Raw genomic sequence first — 22,502 nt, 5'->3', positions numbered from 1 at the left:
CTCACACTTTTCGTTACTTACGATCAACTGCCACTTTACGCACCATTCAGAAATCTTTTCTAAACCGTTTTGCAGTTTGTTTTGATCTTCTGATGACTTTATCAGTCGATAAGCGACAGTGTCATCTGGAAACAACCGAAGACGGCTGCTCAGATTGTATCCTAAATCGTTTATATGGATAATGGAACATCAAAGGGTATATAACACTACCCGGTTCTAGGCGCTACAGTCTGGAACCGCGCGACCGCTACGGTCGCAGGTTCGAATCCTGCCTCGGGCCTGGATGTGTGTGATGTCCTTACGTTAGTTAGGTTTAAGTAGTTCTAAGTTCTAGGGGACTAATGACCTCAGAAGTTAAGTCCCATAGTGCTCAGAGCCATTTTTATAACACTACCTTGGGGAACGCCAGAAATTATTTGTGTTTTACTCGATGACTTTCCGAACTGTGTCCTCTGTGACAGGAAATCAGAAATCCAGTCACATAACTGAGACAATATTCCGTAAGCACGCAATTTCACTATGAGACGCTTCTGGAAATCCAGAAATACGCAATCGATCTGAAATCCCTTGTCAATAGCACTCAACACTTCGTGCGAGTAAAGAGCTAACTGTGTTTCACAGGAACGATGTTTTCTAAACCCATGTTGACTGCGTGTCAATAGACCGTTTTCTTCGAGGTAATTGATAATGTTCGAACACAATATATGTTCCAAAATCCTGCTGCATATCGACGTAAACGAAATGGGCTTGTAATTTAGTGGATTACTCCTACTACCTTTCTTGAATATTGGTGTGACCTGTGCAAGTTTCCACTCTTTGGGTACGGAGCTTTAGTCGACCGAACGGTTGTATATGACTGTTAAATATGGAGCTAATGCATCAGCATACTCTGAAAGGAACCTAATTGGTATACAGCCTGGACCCGTTTATTGTTAGGCGAGGCCGGCAGCGGTGGCCGTGCGGTTCTAGGCGCTGCAGTCCGGAACCGCGAGACTGCTACGGTCGCAGGTTCGAATCCTGCCTCGGGCATGGATGTGTGTGATGTCCTTAGGTTAGTTAGGTTTAAGTAGTTCTAAGTTCTAGGGGACTGATGACCTAAGATGTTAAGTCCCATAGCGCTCAGAGCCATTTGAACCATTTGTTAGGCGAGGTCGTGTCTATATACTCCGTCATCCAGGCGAATGGCTGTCGGAACATGCAGCACGCAACGCAACAGGAATATGTTATGGGGGACACTCACCTGGGTATCCATGGGACCTGCGGTAGCAATCTAAATACTCAAGACAGCTGTGGATTACGTGAACGTTATTAGGGACCACCTGTAACCCCTTATGCTTGATATTGTCCCCAACAGAGATGCCATCTTCCAGCAGGATAAATGCCGGTGCCACAAGGCCAGACTGGTGCTGCATAGTTTGAGGAGCGTGACAGTTAACTGACGTTGATGTCTTGGCCATCATATTCAGCTTATCTGAATACGATGAAACCCAACTGGGACACTATCCAGTGCCAGCTCCGCGCCCACAAACCAACCACACGGAAATTACAGGACGTGTGTGGGTACCTAGTGCCACAAACCTCTGGATACCTATTAAGTACTTGACAAATCCATGGCACGCAGAAACGCTGCTGAAGTGCATTTCAGAGATGGACGAACACGCTTCTAAGTGTTGTTGATGTTGTGGTCTTCAGTCCAGAGACTGGTTTGATGCAGCTCTCCATGCTACTCTATCCTGTGCAAGCGTCTTCATCTCCCAGTACCTACTGCAACCTACATCCTTCTGAATCTGCTTAGTGTATTCATCTGTTGGTCTCCCTCTACGGTTTTTACCCTCCACGCTGCCCTCCAATACTAAATTGGTGATCCCTTGATGCCTCAGAACATGTCCTACCAACCGACCTCTCCTTCTAGTCATGTTGTGCCACAAATTTCTCTTCTCCCCAATTCTATTCAGTACCTCCTCATTAGTTGCGTCATCTACCCATCTAATCTTCAGCATTCCTCTGTAGCACCACATTTCGAAAGCTTCTATTCTCTTCTTGTCTAAACTATTTATCGTCCACGTTTCACTTTCATACATGGGCACTTCCATAGAAATACTTTCAGAAACGACTTGCTGACGGTAAAATCTATTCTCTTCACTAGAAATGCTTTCCTTGCCATTGCCAGTCTACATTTCTGTCCTCTTTACTTTGACGATCATCAGTTATTTTGCTCCCCAAATAGAAAAACTCATTTACTACTTTAAGCGTCTTTCCTAATCTAATACTCTCAGCATCACCCGATTTAATTCGACTACATTCCATTATCCTCGTTTTGCTTTTGTTGATGTTCATTTTATATCCTCCTTTCAAGACACTGTCCATTCCGTTCAGCTGCTCTTCCAGGTCCTTTGCTGTCTCTGACAGAATTACAATGTCATCGTCGAACCTCAAAAGTTTATTTCTTCTCCATCGATTTTAATTCCTACTCACAAGGGAACCTCCCCATCGCACCCCCCTCAGATTTAGTTATAAGTTGGCACAGTGGATAGGCCTTGAAAAACTGAACACAGATCAATTGAGAAAACAGGAAGAAGTTGTGTGGAACTGTGAAAAAATAAGCAAAATATACAAACTGAGTAGTTCATGAGAAGATAGGCGACATCTAGGACTCTAAGAATACGGCAGCGCCGTGGCCTCGTGGTAACGTGATCAGCGGCGGAACGAGAGGTCCTTGGTTCAAATCCTCCATCGAGTGAAAAGTTTAATTTTTTTTATTTTCAGTTTATGTGACAAACTATTGTGTTTTCATCACTTTTTTGGGAGTGGTTATCACATCCACAAGAAAACCTAAATCGGGCAAGGTAGAAGAATCTTTTTACCCATTCGCCAAGTGTACAAGTTAGGTGGGTCGACAACATATTCCTGTCATGTGACGCACATGCCGTTACCAGTGTCGTATATAATATATCAGATGTGTTTTCCTGTGGAGGAATCGGTTGACCCATGACCTTGCGATCAAATGTTTTCGGTTCCCATTGGAGAGGCACGTCCTTTCGTCTACTAATCGCACGGTTTTGCGATGCGGTCGCAAGACACAGACACTAAACTTATTACAGTGAACAGAGACGTCAATGAACGAACGGACCGATAATAACGATGTAAAAATAAAGAAAGTAAAATTCTCACTGGAGGGAATACTTGAACCAAGGACCTTTCGTTCTGCAGCTGCTCACGCTACCACGAGACCACGGCGCTCCTTAGCTCACATTGTCCATGATGTTGCCTATGTGGCCCATGGACTACTCAGTTTGTATATTTTGCTTATTTTTTCACAGTTCCACGCAACTTCTTCCTGTTTTCTCAATTGATCTGTGTTCAGTTTATCAAGGCCTATCCACTGTGCCAACTTATAACTAAATCTGAGGGGGGTGCGATGGGGAGGTTCCCTTGTCAGAAGTTTTCTTTTGTTTCCTTTACTGCTTGCTCAGTATACAGTTTGAATAACATCGGGGATAGGCTACAACCCTCTCTCACTACCTTCCCAACCACTGCTTCCCTTTCATGCCCCTCGACTCTTATAACTGCCATCTGGTTTCTGTACACATTGTAAATAGCCTTTCGCTCCCCATATTTTACCCCTGCCACCTTCAGAATTTGAAAGAGAGCATTCCAGTCAACATCGTCAAAAGCTTTCTCTAAGTCTACAAATGCAGATGCATAGGTTTGCATTTCCTTAATCTATTTTCTAAGATAAATCGTAGGGTCAGTATTGCCTCACGTGTTCCAACATGCTGGTTGGTGGTCGTAATGTTCTGGCTCATCATTGTATATCGTACACTTCTCCTCTCCCCCCATCTCTCTACTCACCTATGTCCTTCAACTCGCATACCACCTGGTACGCATTCTGATGCTACCTAGACAAAAAACCAGTCCCGCAGGGCAGTCGAGATTTCAGACACTACCGTCTTTATCACCCTCACCCCACCCCTGTCAAATTGACTGACAAGAAGACGAGTTTATACTGGACTGAATTTTCTCATTTTGACAGTACTGAGGGTGATCTATCTTAATTGTTGGAAACCATTCAACAGCCAAGGTCGCATAAAATATTTCTTTACTTAAGACAACCGTTTTCAACAGACTTTGCTGTCATCTTCAAGTCTTAAAAATCTTTTTGCTGTAAAACATGTACCTGACAGACCTTTTATATGGTGCTGATTTTGATCCACTTGGCATCTTGTGCATGAGGTTCAGTGTATGAACATGTCTTACGACAAAAAGATTTTTAAGACCGGAAGCTCCTAGCCTTTGGAAAGCCAGCCCTGACAAAACTCTACAATCTGGTGAGCAAGATGTATACGACAGGCGAAATACCCTCAGACTTCAAGAATAATATAATAATTCCAATCCCAAAGAAAGCAGGTGTTGACAGATGTGAAAATTACCGAACTATCAGTTTAATAAGCCACGGCTGCAAAATATTAACACGAATTCTTCACAGACGAATGGAAAAACTGGTAGAAGCCGACCTCGGGCAAGATCAGTTTGGATTCTGTAGAAATTTTGGAACACGTGAGGCAATACTAACCTTACGACTTATCTTAGAAGAAAGATTAAGGAAAGGCAAACCTACGTTTCTAGCATTTGTAGACTTAGAGAAAGCTTTTGACAACGTTAACTGGAATACTCTCTTTCAAATTGTGAAGGTGGCAGGGGTAAAATACAGAGAGCGAAAGGCTATTTACAATTTGTACAGAAACTAGATGGCAGTTATATGAGTCGAGGGGCATGAAAGGGAAGCAGTGGTTGGGAAGGGAGTGAGAGAGGGTTGTAGCCTATTCCCCATGTTATTCAATCTGTATATTGAGCAAGCAGTAAAGAAAACAAAAGAAAAATTAGAAGTAGGTATTAAAATCCATGGAGAAGAAATAAAAACTTTGAGGCTCGTCGATGACAATGTAATTCTGTCAGAGACAGCAAAGGACTTGGAAAAGCAGTTGAACGGAATGGACAGTGTCTTGAAAGATGAAACATGAAAGATGAACATCAACAAAAGCAAAATGGTGATTATGGAATGTAGTCGAATTAAGTCGGGTGATGCTGAGTGAATTAGATTAGGAAATGAGACACTTAAAGTAGTAAATGAGTTTTGCTATTTGGGGAGCAAATTAACTGATTATGGCCGAAGTAGAGAGGATATAAAATGTAGATTGGCGATGGCAAAGAAAGCGTTTCTGAAGAAGAGAAATTTGTTAACATCGAGTATAGATTTAGGTGTCAGGAAGTCATTTCTGAAAGTATTTGTATGGAGTGTAGCCATGTATGGAAGTGAAACGTGGACGATAAATAGCTTAGACAAGAAGAGAATAGAAGCTTTAGAAATTTCGTGCTATAGAAGAACGCTCAAGATTAGATGGGTAGATCACGTAACTAATGAGGAGGTACTGAATAGAATTGGGGAGAAAGAAATTTGTGGCACAACATGACTAGAAGAAGGGATCGCTTGGTAGGACACATTCTGAGGCATCAAGGGATCACCAATTTAGTATTGAAGGGCAGCGTGGAGGGTAAAAATCATAGAGGGAGACCAAGAGATGAATACACTAAACAGATTCAGAAGGATGTAGGTTGCAGTAGGTACTGGGAGATGAAGAAGCTTGCACAGGATAGAGTAGCTGCATCAAACCAGTCTTTGGACTGAAGACCACAACAACAACAACAACAACAAGACCTGAACATGACAGCGAAATCTGTTGGATCCAGTTGTTTTAAATAAATAAATATTTCATGCAGTCTTGGCTGTTGAATGGTTTTGAATATTGGATTGCTACCCAGTTCTGACCTCTGCTTGATTTTCAAGTCTATAGCCCATTAGAAAGATAGTTTGAGATCAGTTGGAAAACTGGGGATGTCAGGGACAGCAAGGATTTCAACGACGGAACCTAATGAAGAATGCATGACAGGGATTGCATACACAAAATCTAATGATGTGGTCTGCATTCATGTCAGTCAAACTTGTAATGAGGTTCACGCAGCGTCTGAAGAGATCAGCAAGTTCGGCGAATTACGGTGTGCAATTAACGGGGCCAGTGGGTCAGAGCGGCACCAGTAGCCATCCCGTCATGCCATCCAGCCAGGAGGGAAGGGAAGTGAGGCAGCGGCCGTGGGGCGGTGTGACGTGCCCGCATGCAAGCGGAGCTCTCCCCTGCTGGCGCGCAGTCGCTACAAATCACGACAGCAGCCGAGCTGCTGCCCCGGAAGTGACGTAAGAGGGCGCGGAGCGGTGCTGAATTGGCGGCAGGAGCTGTCCGGGACTCAGCGGTACAGCTGTTGCACATCGTATGCATACTTGAGTTGAATTGTGTACTTCAAAGAATGTGAATCCATTGTGTATTTGCCGGCCGCTGTGGCCGAGCGGTTCTAGGCGCTTCAGTCCAGAACCGCGCTACTGCTGCGGTCGCACGTTCGAATCCTGCCGCGGGCATGGATATGTGTGATGGTTTAAGTAGATCTAAGTCTAGGGGACTGATGACTTAAGATGTTAAGTCCCATAGTGCTTGGAGCCATGATGTATTTAAGTCCTCACGTAAACGTAAACATGTACAGAAATGTTCACAGTTATGCAATTCAGTATCTAACAAACATCACTGGAATGTGATTTTTGTGGACACTTCCAGTTACACGAAGTGCTTTTTAACTGTACTGTTTTTACTTTTGACAAACTATTTTTTGTTTTTAACAAACCTTGTGTAATATGCTGGGCATGTATAAAGAAGAGTGTCCGTTTGTCAGTCACACAAATCTATATTTTATTAGGATATTGATAAAATTGTGAACATTTTACCTTCACGACAAGAGCAAGAGTACTGTCTCCATAATATTTCGTAATCCCTTTCGGAACATATATGTATGGAACATAATAAGGGTAAAGGTTGTTACCAAAAATCTCTAAAAATTTTTGGGCGATTTACTTCAAATTTCTACTCGATTCTCTAATGAACATTTCGAAATTTTTTTGGAAATTTTCAGTAAGTTCTTATGGGACCAAACTGCTGAGGTCATCTTCCCTAGGTTTACACACAACTTAATCTAACTTACGCTAAGGGCATCACACACACCCATGGCCGAAGGAGGACTCGAACGTCCGACGGGGGGAGCCGTCCGAACCGTGGCAAGACGCCCAAGAACGCGCGGCTACCCCGCGCGGCGAGCATTTGGGCGGACAAAGGATATATGTTGTCAACAAACCTCTCTAAAAGGACTTGACCGATTTACTTCAAAGCTTGGCTCATTTACTTCAAATTGTTACATTCAAGATGAGTCAATGAACAAAATTAATGAAAAATTAAATATGAAGACAGTAACTGTTCCCTAAAGAACACATACCACTGATGACCGTGCAGCTTTGCTAGAGTAAATTATAATTAATTGAAACCTTCAGCTGCCGACAGGTGTTGTTGATATGCCTCGATGGGGACAGCTGAAAATGTGTGCCCCGACCGGGACTCGAACCCGGGATCTCCTGTTTACCTTCGTCTGTGCGAATGCGCACAGGTTGCCCGAACTCTTTCAGGAATCGTCACTTGAGTGGGCGCGAGTAATGAGTGGATGGGCAAATATCCATTAGGAACATTACGTATGTATACTGTGGACAGTTGGGGCTGTGGGTCTCAAGAGAAGCGTGCAAGGCATAAGTCCCTGCAGTCGCGCTATTCATCTGTGTCTCGGTGGCTCAGATGGATAGAGCGTCTGCGATGTAAGCAGGAGACCCCGGGTCCGAGTCCTGGTCGGGGCACACACTTTCAGCTGTCCCCATCGAGGTATATCAACAACACCTGTCGGCAGCTGAGGATTTCAGTTAATTATTATTATGAACAATTAAATACCTAACAAACGAAACATATAGTGGTAAACTAACTATAATTCCTTTCACGAAAATAAATTACGGCTGCAGTACCTGTCCTGGAGATTTAGCATCAGATGTCACTAGAACGCGGGAGCGAAAGCTCGAGAATTTGACAGAAACGTGATTGCAAACTCTTGTTTATTGATTAGTTGCCGTCGTTGCATATGCAACAGAACGAAGCTCGCCATGAAGAACCTACTGCCTAAAGTAACGGGGGCTACCATCATCACATGATATGCAACAGGTGACGTATTCATTCCTCGCGTACCGTTAATACACAGTAAATTAAATATGCATCTAGATTTAAAGCAATTTCAGTTTCCAATGTGGCTTTCATTTGCAATGAGTATCAACAAGGTACAAGGTTAATCACTTTGTATCTTTTTCTCTTTCTTTTGCTTGTGCCTTTTTCCCCCAATGACGCAGGGTCGGCATGGTTAATCGTATTTGGCAAGGTTAATTTAAGGGGTGGCCGGATGCCCATCCTGCCGCCACCCCGTACCCCCCCGGGACAAAATTATTGTACCCAAACTATCTGTGTCTAGTGTAATCCATGGAATAGTGCGAATGTGTTCTGATGTCTGCGATCCATGGGACTGAGGCGGGACGCGGGGACCAACCCGGCATTCACCTAGTGGGATGTGGAAAACCGCCTAAAAACCACACCCAGGCCTCCGTCGGGCGGAGCCAGCGCGCATAGCCGAGTCCAGGATGCTGCGCTCTCGGCTAACCTGGCGGGTGTGTTGGTTCAAAATGGTTCAAATGGCTCTGAGCACTATGGGACTTAACATCTATGGTCATCAGTCCCCTAGAACTTAGAACTACTTAAACCTAACTAACCTAAAGACATCACACAACACCCAGCCATCACGAGGCAGAGAAAATCCCTGACCCCGCCGGGAATCGAACCCGGGAACCCGGGCGTGGGAAGCGAGAACGCTACCGCACGACCACGAGATGCGGGCTGGCGGGTGTGTTAATCACTTTGTATTTCAGATATTAAACGTAACCGTCAACACCGGGCACTGCATTACTCCACTGTAATGTCGGCATGGCACGTATGATAAAGTCATACTGGAACAGGACGTACAACGACAGGTTTTTTGAAGGTCAGAAGATAATAGTAACTGTTCAAACCAGTCTTCAGCAATAAATAGTACTGAACGCGATCTTGGCTGTTACAAGTTTCTTCATGTCGCATGTATTCGCAACCCAGTACGAATACTCCATGTGATCCGAAAACCCGTTTCGTTACTGTTTGAATCATTTCGTTAGCTCCGTGTCTTTCTCTGACGGAGCTAGTGCCTACTCGGGCTGTACTTTTAGCATTCCTCAAACTCGTTACCCTCTGCGGACTAGAAACGACGCAAGTGTTTGTCACTCGCCTGTATTCTTTGCAGCACGTTCGTGCCGATTCAGTAGTTTTAGTATTCCGCCAGTTTCAGCGGGGCAAGTTGTTAGTGACACATAGCACCAAACACATTTTGTCCTTCGCCATGTGTCCTTCCCTGTACGCAATTCGTGTCCAACTAGGGCAGTGTCTGCAGTATTCGTAATCCTCCAACTCCTTCGTTTCAGACACAGCTGCAGAGGCCGACTGGCATGCGGCACCCTGTCGTATCTAACTGTAGTGGCCTACACGAGGCAGTGGTCCCGCCATTCGATTTGGCATTACTCCCTCGAAAAAAATATCGTAACAACAAAAATAATTAATTTAGAGTAATGAAAGTTTGAGAATACATATGTCTAGGTAACACCATTGTAAGGGGTTCACCAGCCTGCTGGAGCAAATGTAATTTCGATGTATTGCTCACGCGCTGCCTGCGGCAGAAAATATCTTTGCTGCAATAGAGTCGCAGGTCAGAGCAGTCTCGGCAGTTGCAGTCGCTCGCTGCTACAGGGCAGTCGTAATCTGTCGCTGGTATAGCGCAATTCATAGCCATGTATTGCAAGGTAAATTTTATTATTTTCATTGGCATGCGAGTAGTTAAGTCGCTTGCCTGAGATGTTAATATGAATTTGTTTCAATTTTTTTTCTTTTTTTGTGACTCGTCAGCAGGAGTTGGCCCAGATTGGTAATATTCAGTTTTTCATATAGTCGATTGGAGATCTTTATCAATAATGTAAAAGATTTCCAGAATGTAATTTTTACCAGTCTAAAAAAAAAGGAAGGAATAATTTTACCTTAAGTCATTGCCAGTCCCGATCCAGTCATTTATTTAAAATTAAATATTTCAGATATTTTCGCAGATCATAGTCATGTGTTCTTTAGTAATCAGACGACCAGCTGTGTAGCTGTGTCACTTAGCAAAGTTTTTCTAGTAATTCAGATCTCAGAGAAATGTTGTCCAGTATTAGTGGATAGGCCAGCATTGCACTAAGCTGTGCCATTTACGAGCAGATATATAGACAGCGTTATCCGGCGACACCATCATCGGGAAAGAATTTTTCAGTTTATTCAGATTGATTTCACAGGGCCACGGCGTAGCGCTGCTTACGTCAAAATTTATCAGTTTTCGTGGGTTAAGATATTAACAAAAAAATATCATTTTTATTATTTTTGTAAGGGAAGGTTACAACATTTAAGTGATTAACATTTCAAGTTCACAGGTTAACGTAAGCACGAGGTAAGTCATTGCAGATAGGAAATGCTAGAACATTAATAACCGGTGTAATGTCCAGAATGTTGAACGCGAGCAAACAAACGTGCATGCGTTGTGTTGTACATGCGTCATAGGGCAGTTTGTGGAATGGAGTTCATGCCTGTTAACACTTGGTCGGTCAATACAGGAGGGGGGGGGGGGCAAATTCTGTTTGTGGACGATGCTGGAGTTATCGTCCGATGACGTCCCATATGTGTCCGATTGAAGAAAGATCTGGTGCTCGAGTACGCCAAAGCAGCAACTCTGTAGAGCATTTAGAGATGGGTCGTTCGTAAACTAACGGGTCCAAAGGAATGGTTCACCAAGATGAACGGAACGAGCGAGGAACGAATTCTAAGGAACGGTCTTTCATAGTTCAGTTCGGTCGCGGCTTTCTACTTATAGTTTCCGGGAACGGGAAACGGTCGGTCTCGTTCCCGAACGGCACGTCGGCCGGTCTCGTTCCAGCCTGTCTGTCTCGGTCTCGCTCGGCCGACTCGTCCTTCTTCGCGTGGCCACTCGTCGCAGTTACACTGCCGATTGCTCATAGTTCAGTATCGAGTTGTTGTTCGATTCGTTCGCTTCGCACGTCCAATTCTAGATCTGTTTCAAACCTTTTTTGAACTCTTATTCTATTCAGCGTCCACGACCGGTACTTAAAATGTATTTTATAATTACATAAATTGCATAAAAATTACGTGGTATGTAATACATACATATTTTCAGGTAATAAAACGGCGTATCAGCTTAATTCACTATTTCAATTAAACAGCAGAAGAAATACTTGCAAAATGGCAAGACTTTTTTTTATTACACATGGAAAGGACGTCGGCATGGCACACACGAGTGGCCACTTTCCGTCTTTTTTTGATCCAAGATAAAAGAGTATGTTCATTGTTGTGGAAGGCAGACCGACTTACAACCGAACGAAGCTCGCGCTTCGTAATCGAGTGTCTGGTGTCACATTTTGTGAAGAGAATGTAATAACTTCTACGACATTATTTCGGTGGTACAGGGTGAAGCACGAAAAATCAGCCACGAGCACTAGACTACTCACTGTCGCTTACCAGTCGTCATCTATTATTTCGAAGTTGTTTGCATTAGCTTATTTGTTATTTCTTCACTGCCTAATTATTACACGTTTATCTGTTCTGCTCGTAGCGTTCAACAAATCGTGCGAAATTAGCGAGCAGTCTGTACTCGGGGACGGTTTTTCGTGCGCCACCCTTTATCATTTCACTGCGATGAGCCACATAACGCTACAGTTGGCTAAACGAGAGGTTTTGCAGAATCACGAAAATTACAAGTAAGTGAGAATTCTGTTATGAATAAAAACTCTGCACTCCAGGGGGGAGGCAAGTGCCCCCTCTTTGCTCCTTCCATCTTCAGTCACCTATGATACTAATTTTCCATTTTTCATAAGAACCATATACCAAGCACAATGAACGGAGAACGAGTAAAAATGAACGGTTCCCAAAAAAGATAGATCACCAGTGGACTAGTTCCCAAGGATGAAGGAGTTTACCCATCTCTATAGAGCACACTGAGTTACAACAGCGGTATGTGGTCGAGCGTTATCCTGTTGGAAAATACCCACTATGCCCACTGGAATGCTGCTCATGAATGGCAGCACAACAGGTCCAATCAGCAGACTGACGCACGTACGAATTTGCAGTGACTGTGCTTGGGATAACCAGGACAGTGCTCCTGCTGCCGTACGAAGTCACACCACAGGACGTAACTCCAGATGTAGGTCCAGAGTGTCTGGCACACAGACAGGTTTGGTGCGGGTCCTCAACTAGCCTGCGTGTAACCCACACACGGTGATCACTAGCACCGAGGCAGAACCAGCTTTCACCAGAAAATACAACAGACTTCCACCGTGTCCTCCAATGACTCCGCTGAAGTCGCAAATGGCGGTGGTTCGGAGTGAGTGGAATGCACGCCACAGGGCGTCTGGCTCGGAACTTTATTTGAAGTAACCGATATGTAACAGTTCGTTGCCTCACTGTGGTGGCAACTGCTGCTCAAAATGCTGCAGCAGATGCAGTACGATAAGGAACATCCAGCTTCTCGTAGTCCTATTACATGACCTCGTTCAAATTCAGTGAGGTGTTGATAATAGCGTCTTTGTCGCCTTAAAGGCATTCTTGACTAACATAAATTGATGACGTCCAGTCTCAAAAGTAACTAACGCTCATCACCGTTACAGGTTGCATTTAAAGCACACCCGATCTGCATCCTCATAGTATCGCTTCTAGTGCCACTTTTATGTGACTGGGGCGAAATTTGAACAGATATCATCTTTCAGATGTAGAAACACGCCAACCAACATTCCTTTATGTATATGAAGATAGTAACCATTCTCTAAAGAACAGGTACCATAGATGACTGTGCAGCTTCTCTAGAATAAATGATGATTAATTGAAACCCTCAGCTGCCGACAGGTATTGTTGATATACCTCGATGGGGACAGCTGAAAATGTGTGCCCCGACTGGGACTCGAACCCGGGATCTCCTGCTTACGTGGCAGATGCCCTACCGATTCTTTTTTTAATCATTGTGTTTGGTCGTTGCAGACATCACAGTCATCCTTTCAAGTTCGTTTGTTGATCCTTCTACTCAGTTTTTTTTATTGCAGAGACCAACCAGCTCTCTGACCGAACACGAACACGCTGAGCTACCGTGCCGGCGTCCATCGGAGCCACCGAGGACACAGATGTACACCTGACAGCAAAAAAAGTGGGTCACTGCCGAATACAACCAACATAACGTAGCTGTGTTGCAGGTCCTCTAAACACCAAAAGCCCATGGGGTACAGTCGTTTGACTACACACAAGGGGTACCGCAAGAGACTACTAAGAGACCAAAGGTCTTTATGGCAGTCAGTCTGCGCGTCAACTAATATCGTCATACAAAAAATATTAGAAAACACGTTCATAGCGATGAGACACCCCATAACACTCATAAACTAACCTTAATTACAATAAGTGACATTCCAAAAGTTCTGAGAAAACAGATTATTTTAAATATATTTTACGGTAATCCTTAGTCAAAATTAAATACTTGAGACAATATATGGAGTTACAAAGCTGTACGGCAATTGGAAAAAAAATTTCGCTCTCTAAAAGGTTTTCCATACACGTGCTGAAGGTCGCTCAACGGCGAGTGGCTCTGGAAACTGGATATTGGACAAACCAGCAGAAAAACGCGATTAACGGCAACAAGCACTCTAAGGAAATCTCAACAATAACAGCGAATCACCAGTACTAACATTGTTCTCGTAACACATCAACAGCTACGTGTACACAAATTTGAACTTTAAATGTCATGGCCAACGTCGTCGTTCTGGACCTGGATTCAAACCCAGCACCTACAGCCATTGCTAACTAAGCTAAGCTTTGTTTGTGCCTTATCGAGACCAGGTCACTAGGCATAAAGAGACGTGAAGTATAGACGTTTGCACCAGTATCAGTTACAATTCAGATCCTGAAAATAAATGACGAAAATGTTTGTACTGAACTGGGAATCCTGTCATAACAGTTACCGTCCTGGGAACTACCCCCAACGACGTTTAATATGGTGTCATTCACAAGGAACAAGGTATGCTCATGTTTAAAATTGAAATGCCATCATGTAAAGCTTGTGACAGGGATTCGAACCCAACACCTAATCGGATTGTTAACGAAGTACAGTCATGCTCAAAAGTATCCGAACGACCTGGATTGCATTTCGCCTGATTCCCATGCAACCCACATAACGTAGCTGTCTAGCAGGTCCTCTAATCGCTCCTTGATACAGTCGTTTGACTATTGAAAGTGGTTCCAGCAAGTCACCACTAGAAAACACTGCTCTGTATCGCAATAACTCAGGATGTAAAGTAATACCACGATACTAAAAATATCAGGGAACACCTCATCACAGATAAGACTGTGCTTAAGACTTGTAAGCTCGCATTTATTGCAATAACTTACATACCTGAAATGTTAGCACTTTCATTACTACGTAAGATAGGTAATGTACGTAGTAAGTTCGTCGTATTCATGATTTCCTCTTAAAAGTAACATACCATACTTGTTATTTAACACAAAATGTCATTAAAAATTTACGTTATTCACGAGCAGATAGTTGAGAATATGTATGAACTTCAAATGACACGACGAACCGACTCTTTCTGCATATGGATTCAAACACAGGTCATGCAAACTAAGACTTCCCGACTGACGGAAATTAACAGCCATTCCTGACTAGGCATAAAGACAGTGATATACCTCGATTTTAGACAGTATCAGTTGACAAATATCGACTTTAAATTCCATAACGTAACATTTTTAACGGACGCGAATTCCTACCCAGCATCTATTGTCCCTGTTAACGAAGTACGAGAGATGTTAAATACTGCTTCTTCACAAGTAACTTACTTGAAATGCAGTGAGATAAAGCTTTGTGTTGGACAGGGATTCGAACCCAGAACCTAATCGGATTGTTATCGAAGCACAATCAACTTTGACGTATCGGATTTTCTCGGCAGTAGCTAGATGTATTAACTGAAATGACGAGAAGAAACATTAATCTTTTCGTTCCCAGGACTCCAACCCGGCACATATCGCTGTTATATTCTAGAGAAAAGGAACGTTAAGTATGGGTTTGTTACACCAGAAGCGACATGTGAGCATGTTTGAAGTAGAACTAATATGACAAAGAGTTCAGTGCTGACTAGGAATCGAACCCCACACATATCGTTGTTGACTACACACAAAGAGACGACACTTACTGAATTTTTCTCCACCAGCAGCTCGGAATAACATCCTTGAACTTACAGTGATCTCGCAAATAGTTTTGTGTCTCACTGGGAGTCAAAAACGTCAGATATCGTTAGTGTTGGCAACGAATGAAAATGCATTAAAAATAAAAACTATTATCCACCATCTGATAGGTGTTCTCATGCTAGAGCTTGATAATACATAGTGAAAAGTTTAGTGCTGGGCCAGGATTCCAACTCATTCATGCGCAATATGTGGAGATGTTGAGGAATCTGCAGTTTTGAACAAACAACAAGTTGTAGTCGAGCTGTATTGTCACGAAGGGATCAAATTCCGCGTTAAGGGTGGTCTGAGTTGCATTCCCAGTTCAGAACCAATTTTATAGACATACAGAAGCTCAAATAAAAGATGGAATAAGTCTCCTGTGACCATACACAGGGTTTGTTTCGTCACTAGAAATAAATAACTAGTATAAGAAAGGTTACTGGTGATAGAGTTTCTACACGTCGCCACTCCTTACTTTATTGTGGTTCCACCTAACGTCTACTTGGTAGAGAAGGAATATCATGTTTAATGTGATTTTCAGACCACAATGCCATTATACCTTCTTCACTTGGCGTAGCCAGAGGAGAATAGAATCTGCCTCTCCCTATCAAAAAACATCGGCAGAAGTTGGAATCGAACCGAGACCAACATCATATGAAACTATCATCAGTCCAACAGACCACCAAAGCCTCTTCTCTACGACTCATTTCTCTATCATAACACCGTTGCCGCACACGAGATGAGGATTCTGACACACAGGCTCCCTGTAGTGGTTTGCAGGATGCTCAGTACTTTCATTTACTTGGTTGATCGAATCGCCATGAAGCAGCTGCCTTGGCTACCCAGTGCATACATTCGACACTATTTTGTAATCACCGAAATAAAATAACGCAACTGCCACCTACACAGAACTGCCAGCAGTGTAGGATGCAGAAATTTAAATAGGAAGTGTTCCTTTCCATTCGAGCTACTCTATTGCGCTATCTGTTTGTTGAAACCATCGAGCAGTGCAAAAGAAATGCTGTAACTGTCTGTCTCTCAGAAGTCGGTATCCGGCCATATGCATTATCTCACAGCACTGTGGAATGTCGAAGTTCTCGAGGAAACTGTTGTTCACTTCCAGAGGTGCTATAGCTACATCACAGCTAGCATCGTAACGGTAAGCGTTGCGCACTGTTGATAAGACATCGTGTGTTCTATTACGTTCGCTACTACATTTTTTTTAATACGCAATTCTGCTCTCTGCTGAAGTTAACAATTTAATGGAACTTTGAACATAATTCTCTTCACTTCTCAACCCAAAATAGTCGCATGTGGAAAAAAGGCTAACTTCTGCGTCATTTTGTTCTTTTCAGGTTTAATAGACGGCCAGGCAGCAGATGCGTCTCGAAGCTTTTGTATTATGTATGGGGAGAGCGCATCGTGCCAAAATAGTCAGAAAAGTATTTTCTAGATTAGCTGTCGTCTGGTAGTGGCATTTTATCCTTCTTCAAACCTTGTTTGACAGCTTTAACTCAGAACAAGTTTTCTACATGCATGTGATCAATAAACTGCATGTGCATTGTCACACTGTTATATATAACATCAGAGATACGCATATATCGTTTATGCTTAATTTCTCTCTCATGTTTAGTATTGTTTTAACAACACTAAAAGAAACCTTACGAAAACTGTGCACTGTATTGTAACAATTGAAATAAAACTACCCACGATAACCTTACGACGAAAGTAAGTCTGTTTTAACAAAACTGATTATCTGTACACAAGCGTGCCTCTATCTGCACGAATTGGTAAAATACTACTCACTTAGATTTCGATTGGGTCTGTGTTTAAATGGTATGCTGTGTCACACTCAACAGGTATGCAAATGTGGCATGTCATAAATAAAGTTACGTATTCCTAGAAACCCAAAATTTGCTTGTCAGCAGCGGAAAGAGGCGTTACCTGTTGTGCAGCATTGTAAGTTTTTCACCATTGCACTATGAGCTGAAAGTATTTTCTTACGATTTTCTTATCGATGTTTGATGTGACTGCTTGCAGCAATTACACAGAAGGGATAAAAACGTTACATTCAGCGAGGCTTGAACTGCGAACCCCCAACAGTCGCGTTTCCACAGGTCAGCACGTCAGCACATAGCTAGCAGATAGAGATGGTTTGCGCTTTCCTCTTACGAGACCAGTAGTGGCTAGAACTCGTAAACCGCTATTTACAGGACGAGATTAGTTGCGATAGCCAATTTCAATAACTTTGCTGGGCTGAAAACCGTAAATTTACAATCTTCTGTTACACCTCAAGCGATAACAACTCAGGTTATTCAATGGAAATGACACGAGAAATCAAGTGAACTTCGAGGCTTAATTCCGTGTACACCAGGAAGTAACTCGTCGATCACAGAGTTGCCAAACATACCTTGCGTTGTTGCCAAATATCAGTTACATTACCAGCAGGAAGAAGATGAACCGATGTGATCCTACAGCGGGCTGGGAAGTGACCATAGCTGGCGTCTCAAAGACGCGGCTGCTACGGCCTGGAATACGTAATGCGTCTGATTCGCATTTCTGTAACTAGGTTTAGGGACTGGAGCTTAGTTACTAATAATACTCAGAACTGACTGCTACTGAGCATCATAAATCAGTAACTCTCATAGTTGTTTTTATATTTCTTTCGTAATTTTACTCAAAGCTAACAAACTCATTCACGGACGTTTTCGTGCATCGGCTATAGTCGAGCACAACAAACAAATAAAAATAAAAAGAGAATGCGTGTGTGTGTCTGTGTGTGTGTGTGTGTGTGTGTGTGTGTGTGTGCGCGCGCGCGTGTGTGTGTGTGTGTGTGTGAGAGAGAGAGAGAGAGAGAGAGAGAGAGAGAGGATAAAAAATGGTTGTAAAGAAATTGAACACAGGTATGTAAAGAAATCTTTCATTCAAATGACTCGTTCCACATCATTACGAAATGTCGTATTCATGATCTATGGAACAAGCATTACTCTAATCTAATCTAATCATCTCATATTGCTGACTATCCATGAAGAGTCATGAAGTACCGAAATTTTCGCCTATATCAGTAACCAAATCTAAACTTGACAATAAAAGACGACAGTTTTTGTAATAAACCGGGACTCCTATCAAGACCCTTTCATCCCTGTTAACTAACCATGAAATATGTCTGATATACCTCAATTCAGAAGTAACGAAGTGTGTATGAATTTAATGATGTAGCGCATGATGTGAAGTTCTGCGACGGAGATACGAACCCAAGACGTAATCGGATTGTTAACTAAGTAAAATCAAATGTTACGTATCGGTTTTTCTTGCCAGCTGCTAGGTGTTTAAAAGAAGGACACAAATTTTTGTGCCTGAGCGACAATCGAACCGCACTGCTATAGTTCTTCTTTATTGTCCACGAATAATGCTTAAGTATCAATTGCTTACTCACCAACAGTAAGATGTGTGCGTGTTTGTCCAGAAATTGTTGGCTACATGAACAGACATTAAAAATGCACGTTAATTTTCACTAGCAGGCCGGTGTGCACGTGATAGGGCTTGAAATGAAATTATGAATATTTTTTACTGGATCAGGATTCGGACCCACATATTTACCTTTGGAGGAGACCTAGAGAAGACTGCAGTCTTGGGAAAAGGAATGAAATGATTGAACTATACTGTTCAGAGAGATTCAGATCCTCGAAAGAGGAGATACGAATTCGAATCACAGTCCAGCACCAAATTTTTCAACGTCTCTAGTTCAATCAAGTACAAGTAAAATAAGAGCCTTGTTCCTTTAGACGGCTATCAGTTCATCAAATAAAATAAAATTTTCTAATGTAAGTAAGTTTACTGGTGACAGTATTTCTGTTTACTCTGACCTCCACCTATGTCATTTTCCAACGTAAACCGGCTCTGCCCAATTTGGAATGAAGGAACGTGATGTTTAATGCGGCTTCTGAATTATAACGTCTTTATCTTGAGGTTACCAGAGGTAAATTAAATGTTTGTGCCTCTTAAAAGTAAATGCCTGAACCGACGCATTGCACTTGTGACAGTTCGTTCCACCAGACCATTGTGGCCACATTTCCCAGCCCCAGGAGTGTGCTATAATGGATGATGTGCTTAGCTTACTAAACTAGTCACGGTGGAAAAAAAATGCGACTCTATTAAATGGTTAAGTAGAAGCAAGCTTCTGACGTGGAGATTATGCTATTCTCATGTCAGCAGGATGTAAAGACTCTTCTAGGCGTCATAGCCTCGATTTGAAGCCATTTTGAAATTTTCACTAATTCAGGAAATTTCTTAGTTCGAGAAAATCCACTGTGAAGTGTGAAGTTACCGGATAATTGGATTGTCACCGTCATTATTACTATCATTTTCTTCATACCGCTGCTGGAACACATGTGCTTGAAGATCATTTAAGTCCTTTTGGTCATTATAGAAGTAGTTGCCCAAGAACAAGTTCTTTCCCTGTCTACGGGATCATTTTCATGTTAATATCAAACATCAGCAATTACTCATAGATCACATTAAAACTAAAGTAATTGATGAAGACGTTACTTGATAACAAAAACGCGTTGCCTTTCTTCATTTACTTGCGCCTAGAAATGGCTGTCGAATACTGCCAAACCAAAAGTCAAGGGATCTTACTGCCTTCCAATATACGTTGCTGTCGGTTCTTCCATATGATTTGGTCGACGTGACCTGTTTCAAGTTGTGTAAGTCACAGAATGTTTTAGAAAATCAATTATTTTCCTTTGCAATAACAGAAAGATTTTCATTCTAAGTTATCCAAGTCCAAAATTTTCGCAATATTAGTTCAAATTTAATATTCGCTTCCATAATGTAAGGAAAGTATTTCACAGTTGCAAAACCCGCATCCGACTCACTGTCCTTACACTTAGTCGCTGGCCATAAATTCAAGCTCAAAGTGACGCCAGTTTAAGTAACCTAATGTAGCGAAGACTGTTTGCCAGTGCTCTTTCTCACCGGAAAATATGCAATTCGCTCATTGGGCTCCATAAGTACACTGTAACAGTAATTTCTGTGTATATGCAATGCATACGGATTGTAGAATTTAGTGGTGCTCTCTCTTCCACTTCTGTGTACAATATGCCTGCCCTAAACGGGCCCTTTATCATTACAGGCCCTGGGCGATGCAACATCATTATTGACAACAGTAATGTGCTTATACTGACAACCTCATTGTTCGTTTTACCCGATTTTGTAATCATTTAAGTAAAACAACATGACCTTCGAGTGGGAGACATTTCGTCCCGCTTTTCCTTCTGTGAAATTTGTCAGTAAGCTTTTTGCCTTCCAACCAGCGAAATGCGGCAGAGTACGACTGGTAAACGATTTACAAACCACGATTTAGTGCCGTTAACACGATTTCTTTAAACATTGGCGCAGCTGAAGGAATTTAGTTTCTTCTTAAATCGTCTTATGCAGCAACGTTCACAGATATCTCAAATAGAAAAAGCTCTTTATCCAGGTACGAAGGTTGTAAAACAAACTTTCCACAGTTTGTGTCAGGTTGATCTTTTCGTCTGATAGCACTGCGTAAGTATTTTGTCTAAGAGGTATCACAAGTAGTGTACCTGTAGCTGTGGGAATCATTGGTAGAAAACGAGTTTCACACCAATGGGTACAGTATCGATAAATATTCAAAACGATTATCAACCTAAGCCTGCGTTCATCCACAAACAGATGCGTATTTGTAATTTTGAAGCTAGACTAGGTATCCTTGTCTTCCTTGAGTGGGCATTGGAAGGCGTTTACACACACGTATACGAGGGTAATCCCAAAGGTAAGGTCTCCTAAGGGACACGCAAGTGCCAACGTAGGCACAAACGAGAGATCCTTAATTTTAATGGCAAGCAGAATCCAAAGTGTTGGCTGCATGGTGGCAAGGTGATAAAGAGCAAGACGATACGAAGGTCTCAGGTTCGATGCCTCACGAGTCCCACGATTTTTATGTACCGTTTTACACATATTTCCCCTGGGGCAGTGTTTGTTGATGTGAAAAATGCCGAGTTGCACTGTAGTCCGAAAGCCACGTAAAACTGTAGGTTCCCCTATTAACTGGCTAGGTAAGTCAGCTCAAAGGTCGGATGAAAGCAACAGCATACCACCTCCAACAAGACCGTGCCTATTAAAGCATTGTGGTGTTCAAACCACTCTTGCGACTGATGACTGCTTTACTTTCTATGGGTTCCGAAACTAATGATCTTCGGGTTATTAACATTTTTGTGTTTTCATGCTGTAGCTTTGACACCAGTAAACGTAAGTAACCGGCCGAGCACTGTCGCCGTTCGAGTTGTCAAGGTGGTACACGACGATGCTGTCAACCCCAGTTACAATTTTGGTCATGGCTATGTTTCAATCGAATACCTCTATGGGCCTTTCTGCGTATATACTTTTATACACTTGGTACGCTTCCAAATTGATATCTGATAGAGCTGTATTTAGCAACATGAATCAGATATGTTTTCCTTGCAATATATCGGACAACACGTCAGTGCAGCGAGATTTCGTTTATGTGTTTCGCATGGTGCAAGAAATATTTGTGTTTTGCTTGCTTCTGTGATAGGTATCACCCCACTGAATGCTAGCAAGCTCACGAATAGACTGTCAATAACTGGAATTACGCAATAACACACTTAAAAGTTGTATTTTTGCATTATGTATCCCGATGAAAATAACTGTAAACATGTTATATGCCTAATTGCTTATTCTCGATGCTTTCCTCAAAAAATTAAAATAAAAATAAAAAGAGAGAGAGAGAGACAGAGAGAGAAAACAGAAATGTATTTCAAATATCAGCTCAGTGACGCCATGTTCGTCTCGTGATGTAAAGCAAGGATAGTTGATAGGTAATCTCGTTGTACTAGCGATATGTATGGCTACGGGGTTCTTTGTTTTCTCTCTGCAAACAACTAGAACAGAATTCAGTAACAAAGTGGTAAGAACACCTACTCAGTGCGCCAATTAAACACTCAGCCAATCTTGGTAATTTTGTTAATCGTCTGTAATGCAGTGAACATCCTTGATTATTGATTTGTAATTACTACCATTGTTATTGTTATTCGTCACCCCACAACAGATTTCCTATCTCTCATTGCAGCCGACGCACGTAACGAATGGATCAGGATGAATGGAATGTGGGATGTT

The sequence above is a fragment of the Schistocerca nitens genome, chromosome 4 (assembly GCF_023898315.1).
Source record: "Schistocerca nitens isolate TAMUIC-IGC-003100 chromosome 4, iqSchNite1.1, whole genome shotgun sequence".
Taxonomy (NCBI): Eukaryota; Metazoa; Arthropoda; class Insecta; order Orthoptera; family Acrididae; genus Schistocerca; species Schistocerca nitens.
Note: the sequence above shows the minus strand (reverse complement) of the source record.